This window comes from Somniosus microcephalus, chromosome 2 (assembly GCF_052327205.1).
Source record: "Somniosus microcephalus isolate GS21.2 chromosome 2, FLI_Smic_1.0, whole genome shotgun sequence".
Taxonomy (NCBI): domain Eukaryota; kingdom Metazoa; phylum Chordata; class Chondrichthyes; order Squaliformes; family Somniosidae; genus Somniosus; species Somniosus microcephalus.
In genome coordinates, this window is record NC_140988.1 from 7300197 (window position 1) to 7327959 (window position 27763).

At 46.1% G+C, this 27763-nt stretch overlaps 1 protein-coding gene across 2 annotated transcripts in view; it reads left to right on the top strand.

Moving 5' to 3' along the window:
- Positions 1 to 27074, top strand: part of LOC147122526 (uncharacterized protein C4orf54 homolog) — a 50780-nt gene extending 23706 nt beyond the window's left edge. The window contains exon 3 of one of the 2 annotated variants that reach the window (XM_086006246.1): positions 26175 to 27074. The gene's annotated coding sequence lies outside the window, so the exon portion shown is untranslated. Of the gene's footprint in view, positions 1 to 18159; positions 23841 to 26174 lie in introns of those variants that run through there. The other variant, XM_086006237.1, reaches the window with a different exon arrangement.
- The last annotated feature ends 689 nt before the right edge of the window (positions 27075 to 27763 follow it).

The following is a 27763-nucleotide window of genomic DNA, read 5'->3' on the forward strand; positions in this document are numbered from 1 at the left end:
TTCCTGTCCATGGACTACAATAGAACGGAAAATCAGGCGTAGTGTGTAACAGGTGGTCAACCTGCACCTGCCCATTTTACACCGACCCCCCCCCCCCTCCAATCCGACTAATGTTCCTGCCTCTTGTTTCTCCGTATCCAAGGAGTCAAAAGTGTGTTCCACTGACACTTATTCTGAACTTGGTGCTCATTAAGGACAGCCAGTAACCCTGGCACAAATGCTGCTCACTGGCCTGGGTTCTCATCAGCCTCCAGGAACTTCCTTGCGATCTTGTTGAGGACGTGTACATCGGCCTGCCGTCGCGCAGAGAACGATGCGTCTGTACGAGCCGCTGTGCTCCCACCCCCCGCCCCCCCCCCTTGCTGCAATTGAGATAAAGTTACCTGGGCAACAGCGGAGGAGGGGCGGGGCCTGAGGCAACTCAGGAGAAACTTGAGGTGTGCCAGCTGGTGCTCAAAGACCTGCAGTCCAGTGCCCAGTGCCACTGACCCTCGCTCACCAATTCCCTCAACTTTAAAGCTACAGCTCAAAGCTGGGACTCAGTGGGCAGCACCCTCACCTGAGTCAGAAGGTTGTGGGTTCAAAGTCCCGCTCCATGAAACTTGAGCACAATGATCCAGGCTGACATGCCAGTGCAGTGCTGAGGGAGTGCTGCACTGTCGGAGGTGCTGTCGTTTGGATGAGATGTTAAACAGAGGCTCCGTCTGCCCTCTTGGGTGGTCATAAAAGATCCCGCGGCACTATCTTGAAGAAGAGCAGGGGAGTTCTCCCTGGTGTCCTGGCCTTTATTTATCCCTCAATCAACATCAATAAAACAGATTATCTGGTCATAATCAATATTGCTGTTTGTGGGAGCTTGCTGTGCGCAAATTGGCTGCTGCGTTTCCTACATTACAACAGTGACTACACTTCAAAAAGTACTTCATTGGCTGTAAAGCGCTTTGGGACTTCCAGTGGTCGTGAAAGGCGCTATAGAAATGCAAGTCTTTCACTTCTCTTTTTCTTTGTGGTTAAGTGGTGGTTCTTTGAGTGATAGCCATCTCCTTTGAAACATTCTGCTTCTCCGCACACCTTTTATGTCATCCACAGATTTAGCCTATAGTTGTCTGGAAAAGCAGGATGTTCTGAGGAGCAGAAAGTTGTCAAGAAATGTGCAGAAACTTAGCAAATGGGCACATGAGTGGCAGATGATATTGGAAAGTGTAATTTAATACGTATTGGTGCTAAAAATAGTAAGTAGGATTACGTGATGAGGGATAAATCATAACAAAAGGAAGGGATTAGGGAAGGAAAAATAATTGAGTGTGGTAGTTGACCAGATGTTGAAAGTGTTACATGTGGTACAATTACTAAGGTCATTTATTAAGATATATAGTTCGACCTATCGATATCTCTCTCTCTGTCTCGCTCTGTCCCTGTCTCTCTGTCCCTGCCTCTCGCTCTCTCGCCCTGCCTCTCTCGCTCTGCCTCTCGCTCTCGCCCTGCCTCTCGCTCTCTCGCCCTGCCTCTCTCTCTTTCGCCCTGCCTCTCTCTCTCGCTCTGCCTCTCGCTCTGCCTCTCGCTCTCGCTCTGCCTCTCGCTCTCGCCCTGCCTCTCGCTCTCGCCCTGCCTCTCGCTCTGCCTCTCGCTCTGCCTCTCGCTCTCGCCCTGCCTCTCGCTCTCTCGCCCTGCCTCTCGCTCTCTCGCCCTGCCTCTCGCTCTCGCCCTGCCTCTCGCTCTCGCCCTGCCTCTCGCTCTCGCCCTGCCTCTCTCTCTCTCGCCCTGCCTCTCTCTCTCTCGCCCTGCCTCTCTCTCTCTCGCCCTGCCTCTCTCTCTCTCGCCCTGCCTCTCTCTCTCTCGCCCTGCCTCTCTCTCTCGCTCTGCCTCTCACCCTGCCTCTCGCTCTCGCCCTGCCTCTCGCTCTCGCCCTGCCTCTCGCTCTCGCCCTGCCCCTCGCTCTCTCGCCCTGCCTCTCTCTCTCGCTCTGCCTCTCGCCCTGCCTCTCGCTCTCGCCCTGCCTCTCTCTCTCTCGCCCTGCCTCTCGCTCTCGCTCTCGCCCTGCCTCTCGCTCTCTCGCCCTGCCTCTCGCTCTCTCGCCCTGCCTCTCGCTCTCTCGCCCTGCCTCTCGCTCTCTCGCCCTGCCTCTCACTCTCTCGCCCTGCCTCTCGCTCTCGCCCTGCCTCTCTCTCTCGCCCTGCCTCTCGCTCTCGCCCTGCCTCGCTCTCTCGCCCTGCCTCTCGCTCTCTCGCCCTGCCTCTCGCTCTCACCCTGCCTCTCGCTCTCTCGCCCTGCCTCTCGCTCTCGCCCTGCCTCTCGCTCTCTCGCCCTGCCTCTCGCTCTCTCGCCCTGCCCCTCGCTCTCGCCCTGCCTCGCTCTCGCCCTGCCTCTCGCTCTCGCCCTGCCTCTCGCTCTCGCCCTGCCTCTCTCTCTCTCTCTCTGAAATAAAGAATAGATTTGCCTTCCAAAGTTAGGCTTTATTAACTTTAAAATTGGCAGCATATCTTTCTACATCCAGTCCCAACTAAAGCTAGAAAAGGACTGAATTTAAGGTAGCCACAACACATCATGTGATCATCAACTACCAATGAGATTACAACACATATCCCAAGGCAGTTAACAAACAACGAATCACAATACTTTTACTAATCAAGGAATAATCACCACACTGTGCCCCCTCTCTCTCTGTGCCCCCTCTCTCTCTGTGCCCCCTCTCTCTCTCTGTGCCCCCTCTCTCTGTGCCCCCTTCTCTCTCTGTGCCCCCTTCTCTCTCTGTGCCCCTCTCTCTATGTGCCCCCTCTCTCTCTCTCTGTGCCCCCTTCTCTGTGCCCCCTTCTCTCTCTCTGCCTCCCTCTCTCTCTCTGTGCCTCCCTCTCTCTCTCTGTGCCTCTCTCTCTCTCTGTCCCCCCTCTCTCTCTCTCTCCAGGCCCCCCTCTCTCTCTCTCTCTCTCTCTCTCTCTCCAGGTCCCCCTCGCTCGGTCCCTCGCTCGCTCGGTCTCTCTCTCTATCGCCAGTTTTAGAGCTAGCTACAGCACAGGCAAGATGGGTCCAGTAACCTCTTCCTGTGTTGTAGTTTCTGTATAAGGGCAGGGCAAAAGGATGAGAGTAAGAGCACTGATTGAGGAGCTAGCACCAACATAGGCACGATGGGCCAAATCGCCTCTCTGTGTGCTGTTGTTTCTATGGTAAGTTGGTAAGTGTAATAAAGAAAGAAACAAAGAACTTGCAATGAAATAGAGGCTTTAATGATCTCTGCACGGCCAATTAATTACTTTTGAAGTGTAGTCACAGTTGTAATGCAGGAAAAGTGACAGCCAATTTGCGCAAAGCAAGATCCCACAAACAGCAATTAAATAATTGACCAGATAACCTGTTTTAATGATGTTGGTTGAGGGATAAATATTGACCCAGGACACCGGGGAGAATTCTCCAGCTCTTCATCAACATAGTGCCGTGGGATCTTTTACGTCCACCTGAGAAGGTAGACCATGCCTCGGTTTAACATCTCATCAGAAAAACGGTACCTCCGACAGTGCAGCACTCCCTCAGTACTGCACTGGGAGTGTCCACCTAGATTATGTACTCAAGCCTCTGAAGAGGGACTTGAACCTACAACATTCTGACTCCGAGGTTCCTGGCATTGTCCTCCTCAGCCACCTCTTCCCACTGGAGCCCGAAGTGTTCCTTGAACGAGCCCAATGTTTTTGTATTGTATTGCCTTACACACCAGATTACTCCAAATTTTAATCACACCATCTTGTGATCTGAATTTACTTACCATCAATTTCCATTTATGTATGTCATCTGTTCCGCTGTACAAAGCCCTGGTTAGTCCACACCTGGAGCACTGTGAGCAGTTCTGGGCACCACACCTTAGGAAGGATATATTGGCCTTGGAGGGAGTGCAGTGTAGGTTTACCAGAATGATACCTGCACTCCAAGGGTTAAATTACGAGGAGCGATTACACAAACTAGGTTTGTATTCCCTGGAATTTAGAAGGTTAAGGGGTGATTTGATTGAAGTTTTCAAGATATTCAGGGGAACTGATAGGGTCGCTAGAGAGAAACTATTTCCGCTGGTTGGGGAGTCTAGGACTAGGGGGCAGAGTCTAAACATTAGAACCAGGAGTGAAGTTAGGAAACACTTCTACACACAAAGGGCGGTAGAAGTTTGGAACTCTCTCTTCCGCAAGTGGCAATTGATGCTCGACCAATTGTTAATTTTAAATCTGAGATTGATAGCTTTTTGTTAACCAAAGGTATTAAGGGGTATGGGGCAAAGGCAGGTAGATGGAGTTAGGTCGCAGATCTGCCATGATCTGATTGAATGGCGGAACAGGCTCGAGGGGCTGAATGGCCTCCTCCTGTTCCTGTGTTCCTTGTTTCCGTGAAGTAATAAAGCCTGATTTTTACTCCGGGCTGGTTTTTTTGGGCAGGAGAGTAGCGATGTGGGTTAGAAACTCACTCCAGAAATGAGACCTCGGGTATGTTAATGTCCGTGGCTTCACTGAAATCCCGCCGGCAGAATTCCCACCTGTTCCACGCGGGAAGCGACGGGATACCGCCTGACCCGGAGGTGGTCATCGTCAGCGAGCGGGTGGCAGGATCGTCTATCGAATCCGTCACGTGGGAAAGGGGGCGTCTCGCGTACGGGAATGGGTGGGGGGGGGGGGGAGGACGAGACCGCATCAGGGGGGTCCTACCCTTTCCTTGTCGGGCTCAAAGGAGCTAGGGTCCGCCCTAAAACACTGGTTCGGCCCCAGCTGGAGGAATGTGTCCAATTCTGGGCACCGCACTTTAGGAAGGACCTGAAGGCTTTGGAGCGGGTGCAGAGGAGATTTACTGGAATGGTTCCTGGGATGAGGGATTACAGTTACGTGTACATAGAAACATAGAAACATAGAAGATAGCAGCAGGAGTAGGCCATTCGGCCCTTCGAGCCTGCTCCGCCATTCAATGAGATCATGGCTGATCATCCAAATTCAGTACCCTGTCCCTGCCTTCTCCCCATATCCCTTGATCCCTTTAGCCTTAAGAAATATATCCAACTCTTTTTTGAATATATTTAATGAACTGGCCTCCACCGCCCTCTGTGGCAGAGAATTCCACAGGTTCACCACTCTCTGGGTGAAGAAATTCCTCCTCATCTCAGTCCTAAATGGCTTACCCCTTATCCTTAGACTATGACCCCTGGTTCTGGACTCCCCGGCCATCAGAAACATCCTTCCTGCATCGAGTCTGTCCAGGCCTGACAGAATTTTATAGGTTTCGATGAGATCCCCTCTCAATCTTCTAAACTCCAGTGAGTATAACCCAATCGACACAATCTCGCCTCATACGTCATTCCTGCCATCCCAGGTATCAGCCTAGTGAATCTTCGCTGCACTCCCTCCATGGCAAGAACGTCCTTCCTCAGGTAAGGCGACCAAAACTGCACACAATACTCAAGGTGAGGTCTCACCAAGGCCCTGTACAACTGCAGCAAGATATCCTTGTTCTTGTACTCGAACCCTCTTGCTACAAAGGCCAACACACCATTTGCCTTCTTAACCGCCTGCTGCACCTGCATGCTTACCTTCAGCGACTGGTGCACAAGAACACCCAGGTCTCTTTGCACTTCCCCTTCTCCCAATCTATTGCCATTCAAATAATAATCTGCCTTCCTGTTTTTGCCACCAAAGTGGATAACCTCACATTTATCCACATTATAGTGCATTTGCCATGTTTCTGCCCAATCACCCAACCTGTCCAAATCGTACTGGAGTTTCACGACATCCTCCTCACAGCATACCCTCCCACCCAGCTTTCTGTCGTCTGCAAATTTGGAGATATTACATCCAATTCCCTCGTCCAGATCATTAATATAGTGAACAGCTGGGGTCCTAGGACCGATCTTTGCGGTACCCCACTAGTCACTGCCTGCCACTCGGAAAACGACCCGTTTATTCCAACTCTTTGCTTTCTGTCCGCCAACCAGTTCTCTATCCAAGTCAATACCTTGCCCCCAATCCCATGTGCCGTAATTTTGCACGTTAATCTCTTATGCGGGACCTTATCGAAAGCCTTCTGAAAGTCCAAATACACCACATCCACTGGTTCTCCCTTATCTATTTTACCAGTTACATCCTCAAAAAATTCCAGTAGATTAGTCAAGCATGATGTACCTTTTGTAAATCCATGTTGACTTTGTCCGATCCAGTCACTGCTTTCCAAGTGCTCTGCTATTACATCTTTTATAATGGACTCTAGCATTTTCCCCACTACCGATGTCAAGCTTACCGGTCTATAATTCCCCGCCTTTTCTCTACCACCTTTTTTGAATAGTGGGGTAACATTAGCTACCCGCCAATCCATGGGTACCGTTCCAGAGTCTATCGAGTTCTGGAAGATGACCAGCAATGCATCTACTATTTCTAGGGCCACTTCCTTACGTACCCTGGGATGTAGATTATCAGGCCCTGGGGATTTATCGGCCTTCAGTCCCATCAATTTTCCTAACACCATTTCCCTACAAATACTGATTTCTTTCAGTTCCACCCTTTCATCAGGCCCTATGTTCCCCGGCATCTCTGGGAGGTTATTTGTGTCCTCCTTTGTGAAGACAGAACCAAAATATGTATTTAGTTGGTCTGCCATTTCTTTGTTCCCCATTATAAATTCCCCCGATTCTGACTGCAAGGGACCTACGCTTGACTTCACCAATCTTTTTCTCTTCACATATCTATAAAAGCTTTTACAGTCAGTTTTTATGTTCCCTGAAAGCTTACTCTCATATTCTATTTCCCCTTTCTTAATTAATCCCTTTGTCCTCCTTTGTTGAATCCTAAACTGCTCCCAATCCTCAGGATTATTGCTTTTTCTGGCCAATTTATATGCCCTCTCCTTGGACCTTATGCTACCCCTAATTTCCCTTGTTAGCCACGGTTGGGTCACCTTTTTTGTTTTATTTTTATGCCAAACTGAGATGAACAAATTCTGTAGCTCATCCATTCGGTCTTTGAATGTTTGCCATTGCCTATCCACCGTCAACCCTTTGAGTGCCATTCCCCAATCAATCCTACCCAACTCGCTCCTCAGACCATCGTAGTTTCCTTTATTTAAATTGAGGACCCTAGTCTCCGAGTCAACTACTTCATTCTCCATCTTAATGAAGAATTCGATCATCATATGATCGCTCCGACCCAAGGGGCCTCGTACAACAAGATTGCTAATTAATCCTTTCTCGTTACATAATACCCAGTCTAAGATGGCCTGATCTCTGGTTGGTTCCTCGACATATTGGTCCAGGAAACCATCCCGTAAACACTCCAGGAATTCCTCCTCCACGGTATTGTTACTAATTTGGTTGGCCCAACCTATATGTAGATTAAAGTCACCCATGATGACTGCTGTGCCCTTATTGCACGCTTCTTTAATTTCCCTTTTAATGCCATCCCCAACCTCCGCCTTACTGTTTGGAGGTCTATAAACCACTCCCACTAACGTTTTTTTCCCCTTAGTATTTCTCAATTCTACCCATACAGATTCCACCTCATCAGAGCTAATATCCTTCATTACAATTGTGTTAATCCCTTCTTTAACCAGTAATGCTACCCCACCTCCCTTTCCTTTTTGCCTATCTTTTCTGAATATCGAATACCCCTGCATGTTGAGTTCCCAGTCCTGGCCTTCCTTGAGCCACGTTTCCGTAATCCCAACCAAATCGTATTTGTTTACTTCTATTTGCGCAGCCAATTCATCCACCTTATTACAAATGCTCCTCGCATTAAGACACAAAGCCTTCAGGCTTGTTTTTTTAACGCTCTTAGACCTATTAGAATTATTATTTACTGTGGCCATGTTTGATTTAAACCGTTGATTTCTCTGACTGCCACTTTTGTTTTTCTCCTTCCTATCTTTTGCTTTTATCCTTGTTTCCCTTTCCTCTGTCTCCCTGCTCAGGTTCCCAACCCCCTGCCATTTTAGTTTAAACCCTCCCCCACAGCACTAGCAAACACTCCCCCAGGACATCGGTTCCAGCCCTGCCCAGGTGCAAACCGTCCGGTTTGAACTGGTCCCACCTCCCCCAGAACCGGTTCCAATGTCCCAGGAACTTGAATCCCTCCCCCTGGCACCATTCCTCTAGCCACGTATTCATCTGAAGTATCCTTCTCTTTCTACTCTGACTAGCACGTGACACTGGTAGCAATCCTGAGATTACTACCTTTGAGGTCCTGTTTTTTAATTTATCTCCTAACTCCCTATATTCCGCTTTTAGGACCTCATCCCACTTTTTACCTATATCGTTGGTGCCTATATGCAGCACGACAACTGGCTGTTCACCCTCCCCTTCCAAGATGTTCTGCAGCCGCTCGGAGACATCCTTGACCCTTGCACCAGGGAGGCAACACACCATCCTGGAGTCTCGTTTGCGGCCGCAGAAACGCCTATCTATTCCCCTTACAATTGAATCCCCTATTACTATAGCTCTACCCCTCTTTTTCCTCCCATTCTGTGCAGCAGAACCACCCCTGGTGCCAGGAAGTTGGCTGCTGCTGCCTTCCTCTGATAAGCCATCCCCCCCAACAGTACTCAAAGTGGTGTATCTGTTGGAGAGGGGGATGGCCACAGGGGACCCCTGCACTACCTGCCTGTGCCTAGTACTCTGCCTGTTGGTCACCCGTTCCCTTTCTTCCTGTCCAACCTCTACCTGCGGTGTGTCCAACTCCGTAAATGTGCTATTCACGATGTCCTGAGCATCGTGAATGCTCCAGAATGTATCCAAGACTGGAGAAGCTGGGGTTGTTCTCCTCGGAGCTGAGAAGGCTAAGAGGAGATTTGATAGAGGTGTTCAAATCATGAAGGGTTTTAGACAGAGTAAATAAAGAGAAACTGTTTCCAATGGCTGAAGGGTCGATAACCAGAGGACACAGATTTAAGGTGATTGGCAAAAGAACCAGAGGCGACATGAGGGGAAACTTTTTTACGCAGCGAGTGGTGAGGATTTGGAATGCGCTGCCTGATAGGGCGGTGGATACAGATTCAATAGTAGCCTTCAAAAGGGAATTGGATAAATACTTGAAAGAGAAAAAATTGCAGGGATATGGGGAAAGAGCGGGGGAGTGGGACTGACTGGATTGCTCTTCGAAAGAGCCGGTACAGACTTGATGGGCTGAATGGCCTCCTTCTGTGCTGTACTATTCCATGATTCTATGAATCCTGCAAGATCTAGCAGCAAATGTGGAGGATTTCACTAATCTCATCTGTGCAGTCCTGCACATGTATTGTTCATTCATGAAGTGCCTGGCGTCTTCAGAGACCTCTAACTGAGGCCAGCTCCCCCATTTTTAAAAAATTCATTCGTGCGATGTGGGCATCGCTGGCAAGGCCAGCATTTATTGCCCATCCCTAGTTGCCCTTGAGAAGGTGGCAGTGCAGTCCGTGTGGTGAAGGTACTCCCACAGTGCTGTTAGGGCGGGAGTTTCAGGATTTTGACCCAGCAAAGATGAAGGAATGGACGATATATTTCCAAGTCAGGATGGAGGGGAACTTGGAGGTGATGGTGTTCCCATGCGCCTGCTGCCCTTGTCCTTCTAGGTGGAAGAGGTCGCGGGTTTGGGAGGTGCTGTCGAAGAATCCTTGGCGAGTTGCTGCAGTGCATCTTGTAGATGGTGCACACTGCAGTCACGGTGCACCGGTGGTGAAAGGAGTGAATGTTTAAGGTACTTGACATGACAGTAATCCTTTACATGGTGTAAGTATCTCTCATATATGCTTAGATTGGCTGGTATGGAGGCCTTTGGGCTTAAGTGCACTGTGGTCTGTCATCTCTGGTTTCAACACACTTGGATATTAGATGGAGGGAGTCGGTACACATGGATTCACATACCTCACTTCTGCCCAGAGTTTCGTTCCTACACAGGCCAGGGAGTGCCCAACAACAGGTCATGGCTGGAGTGAGCACAGGTCAGGCTGGCTCTCTGGGCGATGCCACATATGACCTCCCAACCCCTTGCCCCTGTCCACTTAAAGACAGAAAAGATATGCCAAGAATTGGGAAGGACCAGCTAACTACTGCATCGGCAGACTTGGTGGCACCAGCTATTGAGCCAGCAGAACGGGCTAGAGGGGCTGAATGGCCTAATCCTGTTCCCATGTTCCATGTCAGGGCCTGGCACACACAGGTTCGGAGCGATCCAGTCCCAAGAGGTTTCCAATGACAACCTACAGCCAGCCACCACAATTACAATTGCCAGGGTAATGGTATTAAATTTGGTTGCATTTTATTTTAACAGTGTCAACAATAACTTACATTTATATAGCGTAGCAAAACATTCCAAGGCGCTTCACGGGAGTGTTACCAAACAAAATTTGACACCAAGCCACAGGAGAAATTAGGGCAGGTGACCAAAAGCTTGGTCAAAGAGGTTGACTTTAAGGAGCATCTTAAAGGAGGAGAGAGGTGGAGTGGTTTAGGGAGGGAATTCCAGAGCTTAGGCAGCTTGGCAGCTGAAGGCACGGCCGCCAATGGTGGAGCGATTAAAATCGGGGATGCGCAAGAGGCCAGAATTAGAGGAGCGAAGATATCTCGGAGGGCTGTAGGGCTGGAGTAGGTTAGGCTATATTTAAAAGCAAAATACTCTGGATGCAGGAAATTGCAATAAAAACAGAGAATGCTGGAAACACTCAGCAGGTCAGGCAGCATCTGTGGAGAGAGAAACATTTCAGGTTGATGGCCTTCCACCAGAACTGGAAGCGGTTAGAAATCTGGCCGTTTATAAACAAGTACAGAGCTAGAAAAAAGGGGCGAGGAAACAACAAAGGGAAGGTCTGTGACAGGGTGGAGGGCAAGACGGATTAAATGACAAACGGGATGACGGTGCAAGGCAAAAGGGGGTACTAATGGGACAAGAAACAAAAGATGGGTCTAGAGGAGGTGCAAATGGCAACAGCAGAACCATTACCAGCACCTGCTGTCTGAGAAAATGGGAGCGGTGGATATGAGAACATAAGAATCAGGAGCAGGAGTCGGCCATACGGCCCCTCGAGCCTGCTCCGCCATTCAATGAGATCATGGCTGATCTTCGACCTCAACTCCACTTTCCCGCCCGATCCCCATATCCCTTGATTCCCCTAGAGTCCAAAAATCTATTGATCTCTGCCTTGAATATACTCAACGACTCAGCCTTCACAGCCCTCTGGGGTAGAGAATTCCAAAGATTCACAACCCTCTGAGTGAAGAAATTTCTCCTCATCTCAGTCTTAAAAGGCCGACCCCTTATCCTGAGACTATGCCCCCTAGTTCTAGACTCTCCAGCCAGGGGAAACATCCTCTCAGCATCTACCCTGTCAATCTCCCTCAGAATCTTGTATGGTTCAACGAGATCACCTCTCATTCTTCTAAACTCCAGAGAGTATCGGCCCAATCTACTCAATCTCTACCCATAGGACAACCCTCTCACCCCAGGAATCAATCCAGTGAACCTTTGTTGCAGCACCTCTGTAAGCTTTTTATTTTGACTGGCATTAAATTGACAGCAAGACCCATTCTTTTGAAACAATTTGGAATAAGTTTATGAAACACACACACTCAGGCACATCAAAACAATAGCCTACTGGTATCCTATGACTCTACTTGATTACAACGCGTAAGATAATGGGTTAGATTTACACAGAATGGCACTTCCCTGAGTCAAGCAATGCACAAGGCCTTTTTCCTTGCTTCTTGGTCTGGTCTGTAGAGGGAGGGCTTCTTGTTTTTTCACGTGGTCATTCAAAGAGAGAGAGAGCCTTTGGGTTCCTTGTTTTATATCCTTTTAAGTCCATTGTCTCTACTCTAAGTTGCTAAGACCCCAGGATTGGGTCTTAGATTCATCGCAGTTCTTGATTGGCTTTCCTTTGAACATGTGTCTGTCTGCAGTGGCTGGTGCCATTTCTTGCTTAAGTTAATTGTTTGTTGACACCTTTTAGTGACTCTTGAGTTTCGATGGTGAGTTTCGATGGCGTCTCTGTGGGGGTTATCCTGTTATGCAGGTTTCCTTTGTTAAGTTTTTAGCCGTTGCCTTACCCAGGGGAGATCCATACACATCAAATTTATCTTTATTACATACATCGTATATTAATAGTCTCGAGTCCATCACACATACAAAACATATATTTTTATTCTTATACCTCTAAGCCATGTACTGTATATCTTTCCTTAGCTACGGAGACCGAAACTCTACACAGTTTTTGAGTTGTTGAATTCAATGTTGTGGCCGAAGGTTCTTCATCTTTCAACTCAACGGGCAGGAATTTAACTCCGGAGTCGGGTTGGAGGCGGGACTACAACTTTCGGGGTTGTAGTCCCGCCTCCATCGAGATGCGGCCAATCCACGCGATTTTAACTTGATTGACCTTGTTGAGCCCGCCCAGCGGGCCAATTAAAGGCCACCCGGCAACAGGTGACGTCACAGACTGAAATTTCATCTGTCAAGAGGTTTTGATAGATGAAATATCAGCGTTTCACAGCTGTTTGAAGCTGTCAAACACTGACAGTCTTACTTCTAACCTGAGTCCTTCTCCACAGACTCAGTTAGAAATCTCTCCTGCACAGAAAGCTGCAGGCTATCACTTTTGACAGTTCGCAGCCATTCGGCTTTCTGTGCCGGTGAGATGAGGGACTCCCGGGACCTAAAGGAAGGAAGGCTGAAAATGTAAGAAAAGGTAATTTACACTTCTCTAATCACTTTAGACACACCTAACACACTTACCTTTGCACTCATGCACACATCACTCACCTGAACACCAACAACTCGACCCCTCCAAGTCCTTCAACCAGACGGCCCACCTCCTCTAACTTGGCGTGGTTTGGAGCCGTCGGGAATCCCACACTTCAAGCTTCAAAATAGGGATTAGGCTAAAAACTGCCTGTTAATTGGCACTAATCCCTTCCCGCCTCGGGTAGGCGGGTCCCAGTGTGGGGCGGGTACCCGCCTCCTTTGAAACTGGCATGGAGGCGGGTTTGGGTGCAGGATGGGGTCGGGACCCCTGATTTCGGGATTTTAACCCCCCGCACGCCTCCAATCCCGACTCCATGGCACAATGAAAATCCTGCCCAACTACTTTTCACTGGCACTGTAAGTCTCCGTTGGGGGTTGATTTTCAACTTGCTGACTGGGCATAGGACTGCCGCCCAGTGAAGATGAAAATTGGGCGTTTTCTATAAAGGCGAGACAATCCACAAAGTCAATTTTACACTCGGGTGGTAATTTGAAAATCTGCCTCCTTAAATTTCACTAGCTCTCAGGCTACATGTTGTAAGAAGCAAAACCTTTGTTACGTGTCCAAACGCCCATCAAAGCTATCTTTATCGGCTGTCAGTGACAAAATGAGCTTTGTTTACTTTGCCATGGGAACCTGTGCCTCTGCCAGAATGTGCTGTCCCACATGCTGATGATGGTTCACTACTTAGCAGACTTACTCCGCTTCCTGGTAAAGCAGATAAAGGTCATTTCTCTTGTTGATCACAAGTTAAAGATAGCTGCAGAGTCGGGCAGGGGTTTCAAGCCCCCAACAAAAGCAAGGAAACCACCGGAAAGTTCAAGATCAACAGAGAAAATGAAAAAGGAAGGAATTAGGAGATAAAACCCCACAAAAAAAAACGAGGAAAGAAAATAAACAAATTATCAAAAGTATACACAAATCATCTTTGAAGGTGTCAGGACAAGTTGATAAGACAAAGGGTCACAGACCTGAAACGTTAACTCTGTTTGCTCTCTCTCCACGGATGCTGCCTGACCTGCTGAGTATTTCCAGCATTTTCTGTTGTTATTTCAGATTTCCAGCATCCGCAGTATTTTGCTATTGGATAAGTTGATAAAGCAGTTTATTATTTTTTTTAAAGCATACAGGATCCTGGGCTTTATAAATTGAGATAACAACAGAAAATGCTGGAAAAACTCAGCAGGTCAGGCAACAGCCGTGGAGAGAAATTTGAGTTGACGTTTCGGGTCGAAACCCTTCTTCAAAACTGGAAAGAAAAGAAAATAGATCGAAGGCAGGGCTGCGATCGGACAAAAGAAGTAAAAGAAACAAAAGCAGTAAAAGAGACACTAAAAGGTATTCGAAGCTAGACGAGATGGGAATAGGCTGAGATTAGGTGTGAAGTGTACTGGCAGGGCAAGAGATAGCGGCCAGGTGTGAGAGAGAAACAAAAGGAAAGGGGGGGGGAAAGGAGTGGAAAAATTACAAGTAAAAATGTAATAGGGGCCGAGGTTATGATCTGAAATTGTTGAACTCGATATTGAGTCCGGAAGGCTGCAAAGTGCCTAATCGGAAGATGAGGTGCTGTTCCTCGAGTTTACGTTGAGGAACGTTGAGTACGACAAGTTATGCTAAACCTTTAGAAAACACTGGTTAGGCCTCAGCTGGAGTATTGTGTTCAGTTCTGGGCACCGCACTTTTTCGGAAAGAGGTCAAGGCCTTGGAGAGGGTGCAGAGGAGATTTACCAGAATGGTACCAGGGCTGAGGGACTTCAGTTATGTGGAGATGCTGGGATCGTTCCCCTTAGAGCAGAGAAGGTTAAGGCGAGATTTAAGAGAGGTGTTCAAAATTATGAGGGGGTTTTGATAAAATACGAACATACGAATTAGGAACAGGAGTAGGCCACTAGGCCCCTCGAGCCTGCTCCGCCATTCAATAAGATCAAGGCTGATCCGATTACTCCACATTCCCGCCAACCCCTGATAACCTTTCACCCCCTTGCTTACCAAGAATCTATCTACCTCTGCCTTAAAAATATTCAAAGGCTCTGCTTCCACCGCCCTCTGAGGAAGAGAGTTCCAAAGACTCACGACCCTCTTGTGAGAAAAAATTTCTTCTCATCTCTGTCTTAAATGGGCGACCCCTTATTTTTAAACCATGACCCCTAGTTCTAGATTCTCCCACAAGAGGAAACATCCTCTCCACATCCACCCTGCCCAGACCCCTCAGGATCTTATATGTTTCAATCAAGTCACCTCTTACTCTTCTAAACTCCAGCGGATACAAGCCTAGCCTGTCCAACCTTTCCTCATAAGACAACCCGTCCATTCCAGGTATTAGTCTAGTAAACCTTCTCTGAACTGCTTCCAACGCATTTACATCCTTCCTTAAATAAGGAGACCAACACTGTACACAGTACTCCAGATGTGGTCTCACCAATGCCCTGTATAACTGAAGCATAACCTCCCTGCTTTTGTATTCAATTCCCCTCGCAATAAACAATGACATTCTATTAGCTTTCCTAATTACTTGCTGTACCTGCATAGTAACCTTTTGCGATTCATGCACTAGGACACCCAGATCCCTCTGCATCTCAGAGCTCTGCAATCTCTCACCATTTAGATAATATGCTTTTTTATTCTTCCTGCCAAAATGGACAACTTCACATTTTCCCACATTATACTCCATTTGCCAGATCTTTGCCCACTTACTTAACCTATCTATAACCCTTTGTAGCCTCCTTATGTCCTCTTCACAATTTACTTTCCTACCTATCTTTGTGTCATCAGCAAATTTAGCAACCATACCTTCGGTACCTTCACCCAAGTCATTTATATAAATTGTAAAAAAGTTGAGGCACACCACTCGTTCCATCTTGCCAATCAGAAAATGATCCATTTATGCCTACTATCTGTTTCCTATTAGCTAGCCAATCTTCTATCCATGCCAATATGTTACCCCCTACACCAGGAGCTTTTTTCCACAATAACCTTTGATGTGGCACCTTATCAAATGTCTTCTGGAAACCTAAGTACAGTACATCCACCGGTTCCCCTTTATCCACAGCACATGTTACTTCCTCAAAGAATGCCAATAAATTGGTTAAACATGATTTCCCTTGCACAAAACCATGTTGACTCTGCCTGATTACTTTGAACTTTGCTAAGTGTCCTGCTATAACGTCTTTAATAATAGCTTCTAACATCTTCCCTATGACAGATGTTAAGCTAACTGGCCTGTAGTTTCCTGCTTTCTGTCTCCCTTTTTGAATAAAGGAGTTACATTTGCTATTTTCCAATCTAATGGAGCCTTCCCCGAATCTAGGGAATTTTGGAAAATTAAAACCAACGCATCAACAATCTCACTAGTCACTTCTTTTAAGACCCTAGGACGAAGTCCATCAGGACCCGGGGACTTGTCAGCCCGCAGCTCCAACAATTTGCTCAGTACCACTTCCCTGGTGATTATAATTTTCTTGAGCTCCTCCTTCCCTTCCATTTCCTGATTTACAGCTATTTCTGGGATGTTACTTTGTATCCTCTATAGTGAAGACCGATCCAAAATACCGGTTCAATTTAACTGCCATCTCCTTATTTTCCATTATTAATTCCCCAGACTCACTTTTTATAGGACCAACGCTCACTTTGTTAACTCTTTTCTTTTTTAAATATCTGTAGAAACTCTCACTATCTGTTTTTATATTTCTAACTAGCTTTCTCTCGTACTCTAATTTTTCTCTCCTTATTAATCTTTTAGTCATTCTTTGCTGTTTTTTATATTCTGTCCAATCTTCTGACCTGCCACCCATCTTTGCGCAATTATATGCTTTTTCTTTAAGTTTAATACTATCTTTAACTTTTTTAGTTAATCACGGATGGTGGGTCCTCCCCTTGGAATTTTTCTTTCTTGTTGGAATGTATATATTCTGTGTATTTTGAAATATCCCCTTAAATGTCTGCCACTGCAACTCTATTGACCTATCCCTTAACCTAATTTGCCAGTTCACTTTAGCTAGCTCTGCTTTCATGCCCTCATAATTGCCCTTATTTAAGTTTAAAATACTAGTCTTGGACCCACTCTTCTCTCAAACTGAATGTAAAATTCAATTATATTATGATCGCTGCTACCTAGGGGCGCCTTCACTATGAGGTCATTAATTAATCCTATCTCGTTGCACAATACCAGGTCTAGTATAGCCTGCTCTCTGGTTGGCTCCAGAATGTGCTGTTGTAAGAAACTATCCCGAAAACATTCCATGAACTCCTCATCTATGCTACCTTTGCCCATCTGATTTTTCCAGTCTATATGCAGATTAAAATCCCCCATGATTATTGCCGTACCCTTCTGACAAGCTCCCATTATTTCTTCCTTTATACTCCATCCTACCATGTGGTTACTGTTAGGGGGCCTGTACACCACTCCCACAAGTGACTTCTTGCCTTTATTATTTCTCATCTCTACCCAAACCGCTTCTACATCCTGGTTTCCTGAAATTAGGTCATCCCTCTCTATTATGCTAATACCATCATTAATTACCAGAGCCACCCCTCCACCTTTTCCCACCTTCCTGTCCTTCCTAAATGTCATGTACCCTTCAATATTCAGGTCCCAATCTATGTCATCCTGCAGCCATGTTTCTGTAATGGCTATCGGATCATATTTATTTATTTCTATTTGCGCTATCAGTTCATTTGTTTTGTTTCGAATGCTACGTGTATTCAGATGCAGAGCCTTTAGTTTTGTCCTTTTATTATTTTTGTAACTCTAGCCTTATCTGTTGATTTACTCTTAGATTTGTACTCTCTATCCCTTCCTGTCACGGTCCGTTTATCATTTCCCATATTAATACCTTTATTGCCTTGTCTCTAATCTTTGAATTACCACATCTTCCCAAATTTGATCCCATGGCCCCAATATTTAGTTTAAAGCCCTCTCCATCGCCCTAGTTATACGACTCACCAGAACACTGGTCCCAGCACGGTTCAATAAGGATAACCTGTTTCCAGTGGCAGGAGGGTCGGTAACTAGAGGACGCAGACTTAAGATCATTGGCAAAAGAACCAGTTGTGAGGTGAGCAGAATTTTTTTTTTTTAACGCAGCGAGTTGTTGTGATCTGGAATGCGCTGCCTGAAAGGGCGGTGGAATCAGATTCAATAGGAGAATTGGGTATATACTTGAAAAGGAGAAATGTGCAGGGCTGTGGGGAAAGGGCAGGGGGAGAGTGGGACTAATTGGAGAGCTCTTTCAAAGAGCCGGCACAGGCACGATGGGCCGAATGGCCTCCTTCTGGGCTGTGAGAGTCTGATTTTATTCTATACTAATGATGTACTTTCTCTAATTATAATATATGGCAACTAGCCTGTTTCCTCCAATTTACAAAGGTTAAAATGGACTATCAAATATAGATATAACAATGCAATGTATGAGACTAATTCTGGTATTATTTATGTTTATTTAGGAGGAGATGAGGATGAAGAATGTTGTATGAAGACTGCTTTACAATGCAAAGCAACTACTTAAAACTTCCTTAGTATTTTTCTGTTCTCAAATGTAGTTATGTGTGTTGAATATAATTGGTTTACTGTTCAAACAAAAACCAAGCACCATTTTTTTTGGAAGCATGTACAAATATTACTTCATGCAAGAGCATTCAATGCCTTTTTAATTAACTACTGAAAGCTCTGTGTATGACTTCACTTTTCCTCGTCGGTATAAAAACGGTAATTGGATTGTCACTGTAGTGAACCTTGTGCATGACAGCACTTTGATCGTGAAAGGGGGTAATTACAGTGAGTGGCAGATGCTCCAATGCTCTACCCTAAGGCATCTAGCAACAATGCAGCGACCCTGCTTGAATTTGTGCACATTTGGCATTTTGCAATGCCAGAGTGCTCAAGAAAATATTATTGCAGTCAAGCCCTAGCTTTCTCTCTCTCTCTCTCTCTCTCTCTAATGAACTGTGTGAAACAGGCAATTCAGTGAAGGGTAAATTTATCAAGTTCATAGCAATTCCACCGGATCAATACCTCAACTGTTTAAACTTTTATTGTGTGGAGATGCCGGTGTTGGACTGGGGTGGACAAATGTAAGAAGTCACACAACACCAGGTTATAGCCCAACAGTTTTATTTGAAATCACAAGCTTTCGGAGCGCTGACTTCACCTGACGAAGGAGCAGCGCTCCGAAAGCTTGTGATTTCAAATAAAACTGTTGGACTATAACCTGGTGTTGTGTGACTTCTTACATTTAAACTTTTATTAACAGCCTCTAGTATTAGGGCTGTGCAAAAAAAAAAACAGTATCTAACCTACAGAATAGTTTGTCTGTTTTTTAGATTGATTTTAAATATTTGATTCGAGCTCTCTGACACTTTATAAAACTAGATGGCTTGTTTACTCATGATTTCATGACTGGAGATTACAATACCTAATCATATGATAGTGATCAGCATTCCCGTTTTGGGTGCACAGCCTCCTTTAAGGGGCGGCGCGGCCCATTCAGAATACCGCGCATGCGCAGTTTTTCCGATTTGGAAGCCAGTGAGTTGGCTGCGCGGGAGCGGCAGAGCGCTGCGCGGCCACGCAGCTTAAAGGGATTCGGTTTGACACTGCTTAATTTTTAAGCAAAGACCTGGGTAAAGTAAAGCAGATGTTTCCTTGAAACGTTCAGTGTTCATTCACCAACAGTCGTCCGGTGTGAGCGTACATACACGTTAACTCGGACCAGACATGGGTTCCTAATACAGATGTGAAGGAAGTAGTGGACGTAATGCATAATAATGGTAATGATAGCAAGTTGTAGCCCTTGGCAATTTATTTCATAGCCTCCAGCCTACAGCGCTCTGTCATTTATACATTATACGGCCAATGTTATGCATCACACTCCCACCAGGGAGCCTCGCCGCCGCCCCCGGGCACACATCTCGGGATATTCCGGTCATGGTCCCCATGGATTTCCGTCCGTTCAAATTAACGTGTGGGAAATCGTGCGGAGTGCACCCGCGATTTCCTGATGCACGCTCCGTGGGTGCAAGACTCCCGCCGGAAGTGTGACTTCAGAAAATCTGCTCTCGTCAACGCACCCGGCTACCGCCGGACAATAGGACTCTGCGCTCAAATTGTTACCCTCGATCGGGAATTCAAAGCAATGCTTCCGAAATCAGAATAGGGCGCGTGTCGCAGGCGTGACCTAGTCGGGTGTAACTCGGGTTAATTATACAACACAGGATTACCTAGTTACTGTGAAGTATGAATGTAGCTGTTGGCCCATAGTATTAGTTAGGGATGTGTATGGATGATCCTCTCTGGCTTGTCAGAGAATGTCCTGGTGCTATGTCAGATACAGAGCCATCCCGTTTACGGTATTTGCATTTGCAACATTTCTCAGGGTTTCTATCAATACAGTTTGCACTTCTAGAGTACAGGGAGACAGATAACCTGTTACAGTCTGCAGGACTACCTGTCAATTGGCCGGGCTGGTCCTGCAGTGTTCTAAGTTCTCGTTCCTATAGCAGGTGCCCGTCTGAGGTTGCACTTGAGACACGTAGGGGTGAAATTCGTTCTTGCGATTTAAAAAAACAGGGAGAGTTATTTTCTCCATAGGGACGCCATTTCCCACATTACAACAGTGACTACACTCCAAAAGTACTTAAATAACAACAGAAAATGCTGGAAAAACTCAGCAGGCCAGGCAACATCCATGGAGAGAGAAATAGAGTCAACGTTTCGGGTTGAAACCCTTCGTCAGGACTGAGAAAAAACACAGGAAATGAAACCGATTAAAAGGTCAGTTTGGGGGCTGGGAAATGGGGATGAAAGAACAAAAGAGAAGTGAAGAGACATTAAGAGGTATTCAAAACCAGACGAGATGGTGATAGGACTAGTAAAGAGACAAAAGACGGCTCTAGATGAGGTGTGAAATGCGCTGGCAGAATGAGATTAGGCACTTTACAGCCTTCCGGACTCAATATCGAGTTCAACAATTTCAGATCATAACCTCGGCCCCTATTACATTTTTATATATATTTATTATCCACACCTTTGTTTTGTGCCCTTCCCCCTTTTTTTCTCTCCCACATGGCAGCTGTCTCTCATTCTGCCAGCGCATTTCACACCTTATATAAAAATATAATAGGGGCCGAGGTTATGATCTGAAATTGTTGAACTCGATATTGAGTCCGGAAGGCTGTAAAGTGCCTAATCTCATTCTGCCAGCGCATTTCACACCTAATCTCGAGCCGTCTTTTGTCTCCACTAGTCCTATCACCATCTCGTCTGGTTTTGAATACCTCTTAATGTCTCTTCACTTCTCTTTTGTTCTTTCATCCCCATTTCCCAGCCCCCAAACTGACCTTTTAATCTGTTTCATTTCCTGTGTTTTTTCTCAGTCCTGACGAAGGGTCTTCGGCCTGAAACGTTGACTCTGTTTCTCTCTCCACGGATGTTGCCTGGCCTGCTGAGTTTTTCCAGCGTTTTATGTTGTTATTTCTCCAAAAGTACTTAATTGGCTGTAAAGCGCTTCGAGACGTCCGGTGGTCGTGAAAGGCGCTGCATAAATGCAAGTCTTTCTTACAGTTAATGGGGCCACTAACAAAATTTGCAGGAACTTTGAAGCGTGCTATTTCTAAGATTGGCCATTTTGTTAGCAGCACGTTAATTATGGCTAATCTCTACATGAACTCATGCCATCCCTGACCTGGGAATAGTCATTGATGAAACTGGGTGGGAAGTTGTCCTGCACTGAAGAGCCTTAACATGAACAACGTGAGCCCGCTCACCTCTGCACCCTCCCCAACCCACCCCCTCCCCCAAAAAATCAGCATGGTAAGACAGGACAAGCTAACAGTTATGTGTATCTGGACTGAAGATGGCATTTGTGCCAAGCAAGGGGAAAATTAGAACTTGGGACATATTCATGTTTCGTACCCACCTAAATTCCTGTAAAGACCTGGGGGGGAAAATTCAGTTTCGCCCCGTTTGGGGCGCCATTATCGGCCGTGCGCAAAGTTTAGCACCTGGCGCTAATTATCGCCTCCGACGGCAAACTTGGCTTTTATCGCCCCTGGAGGTGATTGGAGCGCTAAATCAGGCGCTTCACACCTGTCTTAAGGCGCAAACGCCGAGGAGCGAGGCGCTACCTCAGAGCGCTGGTGAAGCAAGGAAGGGCAAATCAAAATAAACCTGCAAAGTGCTGCTCAGTACCCAAAACTCCTTCACACAGCGTTGAATCTCTCCAGAAGTCTCTCTCTCTCTCTCTCAGACTGCGTGGTGCAAAAATGTCACCGACAAAAAAAGGCAGGAAGTGGTCGCCTATAAATAGTGCTCCCCCAGTCCCTTCCTGACTGCAAAACGCTCCCCTCAACCTGTCGTTGCTAGCGGAAGGCGGTAAGGCAGGGGGCGCCACTCAATATCCAGTCCGGTGCGCTAACGGGGCGTTGCACGCTTGACTGACGTCACGATCTACCGGCGCAGGAGATCGTGGCGGTAGTGTTTAGCGCTTCCGCAAAATGTCTAGTTAATATCGCGAGCGACGCAAACATCGCCGCGCATGAGCGCCAGTTGCTTTGAGCCCCATTAGCGCCCTCTTAAGGCGCTAACGGGAGGCGCAAACAACTGAATTTTCCCCCCCCTGGATTTTGTAACATTTTTTAAATACACTAAAAGCAGCAGGTTATTTTCTGAAAGAGTTGAATCAGAAGTGAAGGCCAGGCGCATTCAAGTTTGCAGCAGTTTTGGAGTCTCGGCAAAGGAGATGAGTTCCTGGCTGTCAGTGGAGACCGAAAGGGAGATTTTCCTGGGATTATCCGATCGGCTGTGCGCAGCAATTGCAGGAAAATCAGACGGATTGGAGCCCGCACCCCTAATGAAGCCCGCTCGATTTTTCCCTCCATTACTTTAAACAGAGAAAAATCATGGAGGTTCCCTCACAGGTGGCGCTCAGACCCGCCCGATTTTTGTGTACTGACTTGCCCCAGGATTTCCCGTACACCCAACCACAGGACTAGGAAAACCTCCCCTAGATTTTCTTGGGCCTGAAATGATTGTGAAGGTTTGTCTGGAGATGAGGGGTTGTAACGTTAAAAAAATGAAACCACTTCTCCGGGGGAAAAAAGATCCGTTCAATAGCTTTTATCCCACAAAGATTTTTTTAAGCCTTCACGTTGGAGCATTCCCTTCCACGTATATTGATACCACTTCTAAATATTTGTAACGTGATAGGACAACCAACTCAAACACCAACTAGCAGTTGAGTGAGGAGGGGGCTGGCAATCTGCTGCTGCAGCATGTGCACTGTTTATGTCTGGATTCGAGTACAGGTATTGCAATATTTGTTCAGCAAACGCTAACTGTATGCCAGGGTTCACAAGCTGCTAATGTTACAAACTCGTCGTAAAAAAAAAATGCCATTTCGCTTCCACATAAGTCTTTTTATTATTATTTTCTTTTCCATTGCCTTGGTTGGTACTATAGGCTTTTCATTGAATAAAGGTCAATTACTTAAAAACGATTAAGTATATGTTGGCCACACTTCCCTGGTTAGACCGTGTTACGTACGCTAGCTAGCTCCCCCTGAATTTTGTAATATTTTCTTTCTATGGTGAACCTACTTTCACATTGTTGGAGCTCCATATTGTCTGGTGTTTACACTGTTTCAACATGTCAAGGGTGCAATTGCAAGGAGAAGGGTGTGAGAGAACGAGTGAAGATTGTGCGAGGTGTGATCGACAGCGTGTAAGGAAGACATCCCGTGCTGCAGCACAGCTGTGAAGCCACTATCCTTGGCAGCTGAAGACAGAAACAAAGGAGGAATTGTCGGTTTCAAGCAAGCACTGGGTAGATGTTGGGATGGAGGTGAAATGGAAGAGGAAGTTATTAACAGAACGGGAGCAGAGTGAGGAACAGAGAAACGTGCTTGGAAAGGATCCTCAAAACCGAGGATACAACAATGTAAAGATACAGTTGTATATCAGGAAATTGCACTAGTCAAGCGTTGCACAAAGGGAAAGTATTTTTTAAACAGTGTTAATAGATGGAGGACTGTTTCTTATTTCTTTATAATGCCAAATATGGAAACAATGTGCGAGCCAATGTTATGTATGTATTGGATTTGCTTAATAAAGATAATGTAATTTTCCAGTGACCAATTGCGTGTAGTTTGACTTTTCTCTTCAAAGAAAGACTTTCACGAGCACCGGACATCCCGAAGCACTTTACAGCCAATGAAGTACTTTTTGAAGTGTAGTCACTGTTGTAATGTAGGAAACACTGCAGCCAATTTGCGCACAGCAAGCTCCCACAAACAGCAATGTGAGAATGACCAGATCATCTGTTTTTTTAGCAACGTTGGTTAAGGGATTAATATTGGCCAAGACACTGGGGATAGCACCCCTGCTCTTCTTCAAAATAGTGGCCATCAGATCTTTTACAGCCACTTGAGAGAGCAGTTTAACATCTCATCTGAAAGACAGCACCTCCGACAGTGCAGCACTCCCTCAGCACTGCACTGGGAGGGTCAGCCTAGACTTTTGTGCTTAAGTCTCTGGAGCACGACTTAGAACCCACAATCTCCTGCCTTAGAGGCGAGAGTGCAACCCACTGAGCCACAGCTGACACAGGGATTGTGTTGGTGGATCAGAATTCCAGATCAGTTATGCAAGCACATTATTTTATACATTTAATATAGAGAATCCCACTAAATTTCTGTCATATGATTGTGCTAGAATTAATGTTAATTCCTCTGTCATATCATCAAAATCAGTCACCGAATGTACTTCATAAGAATTTCACACTTAAACAATTAAATGTAGTCAGCACAAAATACACTCTACCCGGATAATTCAAAGTTGGGAAAAAAATTATCCAGTTAGTTAACTCAACCATTGAAATTAAAATATCAACATTTTTTTAAAAAACATTTGAATTATGAAGTAATTTGAATGAACTGCTTTATAATTAAGAGGCGTGAACTGTACTGCACCTTCTTGAGTATTAACCCTCAGAGGGTGAACTTTTGCAGGAGGCTCTCCGTTTACTCCAGTGTTCCATAGTTTCTACACGAGAATGTAAGAATTAGGAGCAGGAGTCGGCCATTCGGCCCCTCGAGCCTGCTCCGCCATTCAATAAGATCGTGGCTGATCTTCGATCTCAACTCCACTTTCTCCCCTCCTCCCCCATCCTCATACCCTTTGATTCTCAGAGTCCAAGAATTTATCGATCTCAGTCTTGAATATACTCATCGACTGAGCCTCCACATCTGTGATAGAGAATTCCAAAGATTCACAACCCTCTGAGTGAAGAAATTTCCCCTCATCTCGGTCCTAAATGGCTGACCTCTTATCCTGAGACTGTGACCCCTGGTTCTAGACTCCCCAGCCAGGGGAAACATCCTCTCAGCATCTACCCTGTCAAGCCCTCTAAGAATTTGATACGTTTTAATGAGACCACCTCTCATTCTTCTAAACTCCAGAGAGTCTCGGCCCATTCTACTCAATCTCTCCTCATAGGACAACGCTCTCATCCCAGGAATCAATCTGGTGAACCTTTCTTGCACCCCTTCTAAGGCAAGAATATCCTTTCTTAGGTAAGAAGACCATATATAGTGACAAGAACACATATTGGCAGTATGCTGATCCGGAGACTACCACCCCTAGTTCTAGACTCTCCAGCCAGGGGAAACAGCCTCTCAGCATCTAGTTCTGTGGCCCTTCCACCGGAGTTACTTAGAGCAGATGAACAGGACAACCCGTTTCTCCCCTCCACTCACCCCAGGAAATGGACCCCTCCACCCCGCCGAATGCGCAAAGGCGAATTCAGCAGAAAGATCGGAGAAGCTGATGACTCACCAAAGATGTTCAATAATTACGTACATTGCAATTACTCAGCTGTTAACTATAGAGGAATCCTTACACAGGAATCCCAGTGCGATGCCATGTTTAAACAGGGAGTGAAACCAAACCACATAACACACATACAATAAAAAACCTAACTTCAGTTACGTGGAGAGACTGGAGAAGCTGGGATTGTTCTCCTTGGAGCAGAGAAGGTTAAGAGGAGATTTAATAGAGATGTTCAAAATCATGAAGCGTTTTGATGGAGTAAATAAGGAGAAACTGTTTCCAGTGGCAGGAGGGTCGGTAACCAGAGGACACAGATTGAAGGTAATTGGCAAAAGAACCAGAGGCAAGATGAGGAGAAATTTTTTTACGCAGCGAGTTGTTGTGATCTGGAACGCGCTGCCTGAAAGGGCGGTGGATGCAGATTCAATAGTAACTTTCAAAAGGGAATTGGATAAATACTTGAAGGGGAGAAAATTTACAGGGCTCTGGGGAGGGAGCAGGGGGGAGTGGGACTAATTTAATAGATCTTTCAAAGAGCCGGCAACAGGCTTTTTTTAAGTCATAGAGGGTGGATTGTGGAAGGAACAGATCTAATGTCCTTTATTTATTCCAACTTAATCTTACATTCTTTTGTCAAGAGGCAGTTTGTACCATCTACAAGATGCACTGCAGCAACTCGCCAAGGCTTCTTCGGCAGCACCTCCCAAACCCGCGACCTCTTCCACCTAGAAGGACAAGGGCAGCAGGCGCATGGGAACACCACCACCTCCAAGTTCCCCTCCAAGTTACACACCATCCTGACTTAGAAATATATCGGCTGTTCATTCATTGTCGCTGGGTCAAAATCCTGGCACTCCCTCCCTAACAGCACTGTGGGAGTACCTTCACCACACGGACTGCAGCGGTTCAAGAAGACGGCTCACCACCACCTTCTCACGGGGCAACTAGGGATGGGCAATAAATGCCGGCCTTGCCAGCAACGCCCACATCCCATGAACGAATAAAAAAAAATGATTAGCGACAAAAGAGGAAGACAAGGAAGTTGATCTAACTATGGCCAGTACAACAGCTATGATCTGTCTTTAGGCTTTTGGTCCTTGGTTGCAATTAACTGATGTAACTGCACTGCATAACAGGACAAAAAGTATCTGTAGGCTTCATGAGACCCAACAGGAAGCTGGCCGCAGGTTCTTTCAAGTATAGTTACATCAATTAAAAGAACGTCGATGTCAGTTCAGGACAGCCTGAAAGCTATACTGAAGGTACTAAGCCATGTTGCTTGGGATCAACTGTACCAGAATCTAGAGCAGGTGCTTGTGGAATTAACATGTTATACTGTAAACTGAAAGAAGAGAATGGCAGCCATATAACCAGGAGCCAAGTTGATACCCGAAACCGCTGAACTCTTGATTTCCCCGGGTCCACATCTTTCTTATAAAACCTGACATTTGAGCAATTCTCTGCGGTGGGTCCATGGAACTATTAAAGTAAACAAGTTGTAGTTTGATATTGTGGACAAATAAAGTGGGTTAATGGTATTCTGTCTGTGATGTGAAACTTTTTCTGCTGGTGGGGGAGTCCAGGACAAGGGGGACATAACCTTAAAATACAGAGCCAGGCCATTCAGGAGAGAATTTAGGAAACACTTCTTCACACAAAGGGTGGTAGACGTGTGGAACCCTCTCCCACAAACAGCAGTGGATGCTGAGGCTCAATTAATCATTTTAAACCCGAGAGCAATAAGATTTTTGCGAGCCAAGGCGGATAAATGGAGTTAGGATTCAATGGCTGAGCAGGCTCGAGGGGCTGAATGGCCTCCTCCTGTTCCTGTGTGGGAAATGGTAACATATACAGTGCAGCCAAACTGCAGACCTTTCAGCGACATTAGAGGGAAGGTGAAACACACACCGGCCATGGGCTCCGACTCCTCCCTTGCCCCGCAAACGAGCACTGAATATTTAAAATCACCTTTTATTGGGAAATATGTGGGTAGTGACTTGCAACATTTTCACCTTTTTTTCTAGTACCAATAGCCCAGAAATGTACCTCAGGGAGAGAAAGTAATATCATTTGTGCATCTGACACAGTATTCTGTGAGATTACTGAGAGATATTTTCACTGATTTCGTGAGAGCCACTCAAAAGCATGGCCTAGATTGGTAATGTGATAACGATGTCTTGCAAAGTTATTTAGGTAGCCCAGCGGTCAGCTTTTAAACAATCCTCCC